At 51.4% G+C, this 4,807-nt stretch overlaps 1 pseudogene; it reads right to left on the reverse strand.

The window, feature by feature from the left end:
• Nucleotides 1–627: 627 nt before the first annotated feature.
• LOC112299843 (protein phosphatase 1 regulatory subunit 15B-like) lies at nt 628–3,431 on the reverse strand (annotated as a pseudogene).
• Nucleotides 3,432–4,807: the final 1,376 nt, after the last annotated feature.

Raw genomic sequence — 4,807 nt, forward strand, 5'->3', positions numbered from 1 at the left:
AATATCTTGGCTAGAACTTAACCTAGAAATAAAAACCCACCACATATTTTCAGCCCAAGTTATTTTAGAAGAGAAATCACAGGGACACAAGATGATGTCCCTGAAGTTGGTGGCATATACGAGATTATTTTCTGAGCCTTAAGGCAGAAGGGTCACATCACTGAAATAAGAAAATAGAGAGAAAACATAAAAGCCCATTAATTTCAGAATGTTGCAGGGGGGAAAAAAAGAGCCCAAACTTTTTAGACAATTACACATAATTTAAATCAAAATGGAAAATGGGCTTTGAACCATTATGATTTCCCAAGAAAAGAAGTTTGAAAGTGCAAAATTATACCTTAAAATGTTCCCTTTTCACCTCAACAAACAAAAAACATCAAAAAACATGTTTGACTAAGAAAAGAGGGCAGGATTAGAAATCGCACCGTCTCATCCCTCATCATCAGGGCTTGGCTTCAAACCTGGACCTTTCTGAGTGAGATACTTTGCAAAACAATATTAAACAAGGTTTCTGGGTCCAAGTTACATATCCTCTAAAACAAATAAAAAGTCATAGGACAGCTGCCAATTTTCGTTTTAAAAGAAACCTCTAACGCAGGAGTTAGTGTATGCTAGGGCCAGAGGCTATCAAGCCATCTGAACACGGCTGCAAACACCAAGTCCTTTGGAGCATGTTTTCTGGAGTTTATGAAACGTTCTTTCTCTGTCTCAAATGTCAAGCAATATCCAAGAGCGTCTTCTGTTTCTTGAATTCATTTCCGGAACCGGCATCCATCCCTTGCAAATTCCTCCCGTGGTCCTTTGCGATCCCCGTCACCACGTATATAATACTCGGTAAGTTCTTCAAGGAAGGTTACATTTCCCCTCTCAATATGTGTGTGTCTTTCTCCAGAACCACCCCCCCCCCAAGTCTGGACATTCTCTGTCTCGGCTCTCAAACAGTTGCTCCTTATAGGAAAGTAAGGTGTGAAGCTCAGAGATGGCCACAATGGGCTCAGGTGGCCTCTCTGAGTCCTGACAGCTTTTCCGCTTTTTCCCTGATGTTTGAAAAGAAGCCTTAAAATTTTAAAGGTTAGGGGTCTGTGGAGGAGCTCCACCCGCAGCCACCCTACCCCCCCAACCCCCCCCCCAACCCCCGCCCACCATCTGCCACAGATGAAAATAAGTCTACCAAGACATGATCTGCTTGGGGAGGAAAGGTGGCCGAACTCTCAAAGGAGAGGGGCCAGGAGCCTGTTCCTCAATGAGCTTTTATTGTCAGGCAGAAATGATCAAACAATAGATAACATTCAAAGAACTATGAGGGCTTATTTTGAGTCAGGGTCAGATGGCTAAAGGGCCATAAAACTTTGGGGAAACAAACCCATTTCATGCTTGGACCCTTATCATTTAAATTGAGGGTATTAGCACAGCAGGTTTCACAGGGTTTTATGCATTCTTTCTTAGGCCTGATGCCCAGGGGAATTCGCCCTTTCCAACACAGGGCCACACCCACCTCCGGCATTGTTTCAGGCTTAAGTCAGGCAGGGGAAGTAAGGCAGCCAAGAGATTAGGAGACTTCTTGCAGACAGAATGAGGACTCAGGCTACGTCAAAGCCGAGGGGCGAAGGTCCATCACCCCCTTTTTCTATAGCCCCCCAAGTCCTTCCCTGAGGGCCCCATTCACAGCCATGCCTGTCTTAGGTCGTCCCTCCTTTGAGGAATCTTACCCGTCATTGGTTAACCAGTCATCTGCTTGGAGCCAAGTAGGGTGAAGTAAAGGGGGTAGGGGCTGTGCCCCTGCCAGGGAGATAAGCTTTGTCTCTTTAATGGCTTAGGGTCCCAAGGTCTGTCACTCAGCCTTAGCCATGGGGGGTTACAGCTTCAGAAACCAGGCAGGGCGGGTCCCAACAGGGTCATCTGAATTACAGGAAGAGCTCCACAGTTCGAGAGGCTCTGCTCCATCTGCACTGGATTCCCAGTCATCTTCCTCCCCACAATTACCCCCAGGAGACGCAGGAAGGCTTCCAGTCTGGAGAGAATTCTCTAGAGTGGGTTTGTCAGACAAATCCTCCTCTGAGTTGAAAGGGTCTCCAGGAACATCCTGGCAGCCATCGGAATCGCTGCTGTAAAGTTTTGGGGACTCTAAGGATCTACACTGTAGAAAGAGTTCCAAAGGGGAAGCCCTTCAGCGTGTTGTTGAAGGTCTGATTCTGAGACCAAGTGATCACGGTCAAAACCATCGTCCTCAGCTTCCTCATCCCAGTCCTTGCCTCCTGAATCGGAACTTGTTTCGAGGTCACTGGGTGCACCTCCTAGAAAGTAACCTATCAGTGTGTTGCTGCAGGCCGGCAGAAATGAGAGGCCATCCTCTGCGTCTGAGGAGCCCGCTGCACTTACTCGGTCTCCCCAGGCTCTCTTTCCCTACCTTCCTCACGAGATGGGTGGTTTCCCGAAGAGCCCTGTTTTTCCGAAGCAAGAGGAACCGCTTTAGTGATTCTACTTTTTCTTCCATGGGTTCCTGGGCAGTTCCAGGAATGGCTCCATCAGAGGGAACGCACCATGTGGGACTACCTCTGCAGGGGCCATGGGAGAAAGCTGTGCTCCCCCTCCAGGCTGCAGTAAGCACGACCTTGGTTGGGGGTGGGCAACGCTGGCCCCTGCTAGCCTGCTGAAGGAATTCCCGCAGTTTCGTGCGAATATGGTGAATTTCTGGCAGGCCTTCTCTAGCAAGAGGTGGACATCCCTGCCAGGAGGAGCAAGCGAGCTGTGCATTCAGTGGCTGGGGTGGCGATGGTCCTCAGGCCCCCAGCTGCTCTCTGCACTTACTACTGTCTGGAGCCCAAGTAGCTCCCCACCTCCGAAGCTGTTCTGATAGCTGGGCTCTACCCCAGGAAGGCCATCCAGAAAAGAAGGGTTCAGCAAATAGGAGACAGCGCTGAAATGGTCAAGTGCTGAATGTTTCTGGGCCAGGAGGAGGAAGGGGTAAGTGCCCGGTCGGAGGACAGCTAGGCTGGAAGGCCACTCCATACCAGCTCCACCCCCCACAGCTGCTGCTCCAGGAGAAAGGCGGGGCCGCAGGGTCCAAGGCTCTTCCCTGGGCTCCACGTGGCAGTTCCAGACCCGGGCCGGGCACTGCCAGTGGGTCTCCTGCTCTGGCCAGTCCGGACACCCAGTAAGCAGAGTTGGCTGAGGGGCCCAGGCACAGCCAACGCAGAGATTTCTGCACTGCTGGGGCGCCGGTTCCTCCCGAGCCCTCGGGGCTCTCTGGGCGCTGTAGCCTCCCCCGAAATCCAGCCAGAATTGTCCCACCCAAAGCTGGCGCCAAATCAGAAGCTTCTGAAGCAGGCTGGGGAGCGGCGCAAAGAGCTGGGCCAGCAGCTCCATCCTGTAGCTGGTCCGAGCCTCAGGCCGGGACAGGAAATGGGTTTGGGGTCCCCGGGGTGCTCCATGGTAGGGGATGTGGGGAACCTGCCAGGGCCTGGTGGCAGGGGCGAGGGAAGAAGGGCAGCGGGGACAGGGGGTCCGCCAGGGTAGCCGGCGTCCCCGCCCCAGGTCCGCACCTGACTCCATCACCCCTGCCCTTGGCAGAGGCTAAGGAGGTGTGCGGACTGGGTGGCCAGAGAGGCCTACGGGGTCCCACCCTTGCCTCCCCGTGGAGAAGGCACCCCGGGCCAGTGTAGGAAAGCCGGTGCAGTGCAGCAACATGACACTCAACGGGGAGGGAGGGAGGTGTCTTAACCTGCTGGAGGCCCCACCGCCATGCAGAAGACGCAGAGCAGGCCTTCCCAGCAGCGACAGACGCACGGTCCCTGACTGCTGGCAGCCGGGCAGGTGGCACCACGTGGGGACACACCCAGCCCAAAAATGGCCGTGGGGTCAGTGCGAAGCCAACATTAGTAAAAGTTTCATTATTAGCACCACATTAAAAAAAAATCAATCCCATATAATAACACTCCTCATTTCTATTTATTCTTTTCACTCTTTGGTGAAGCTCACTGTTGAGTTTCGGCTCAGATCTTTCGTGAGCAATTCTTCTGAGGTCCCAGAGATTTTGTAGGTGGTTAAGCAATTGATAGATACTTCTTAAACTTTTAAGCAAATAAAGCTCAGAATACATGCAATGTTCAGTCCCCCTCACACTGAGAACCAGGTCAACCACGCCACTTTCACGGAATGTGGGAAGGAGCTATGTTCACTGGCTACAGTGGGCACGGACGTAGAACCCGCATTTCAGAGTATCCAACGCCCTTTCCAAACACTTGCTCATTTTATCATCATCTTCTCAAGACTGACGAGACTGAGCAACTGAAAAAGGTCTGTATCTTAACCATATCCCACCCCTAGTCCTCATAATGCCTGACCATCCTAAATATTTAAGAGACTTTGTGAATGGGTAGGTGCATCGCCTGAACCATTCAATGGAGATTCAAACTTAGAGGTTAAGACGTAGCTGGTAAGTGTCCCAGTCTGGACACGTGGTCAAGTCCTTGGCTCCTAGTAAGCTTTCCAGGCCCCTAGTAGATCATGACCTTGTTAGAAAAAAGGGAGGGGTTAACACTGGCAGCTCTTTTGGGGATGGGGACAGTAGGAAAAATGGTCTCCTACAGAGTTTAAAATGTCCCAGTAGAAAGATCTTAGGAACTATGTACAAGACACAGCGTGGCATCATGTGAAGATGGGGCCAGAAACCCCTTAGAACCCGCCCAGTGCTGTTCTCCATGAATACTGCCTACTTGCTGCCGCCTCCGTGAGCATTATAAGAAGAAGAGTGATGGTTAACTTTATGTGTTGACTGGGTTGGGCTCTGGCACCCAGTTGTTTGACC

Source organism: Desmodus rotundus, chromosome 6 (genome assembly GCF_022682495.2).
Source record: "Desmodus rotundus isolate HL8 chromosome 6, HLdesRot8A.1, whole genome shotgun sequence".
NCBI lineage: Eukaryota > Metazoa > Chordata > Mammalia > Chiroptera > Phyllostomidae > Desmodus > Desmodus rotundus.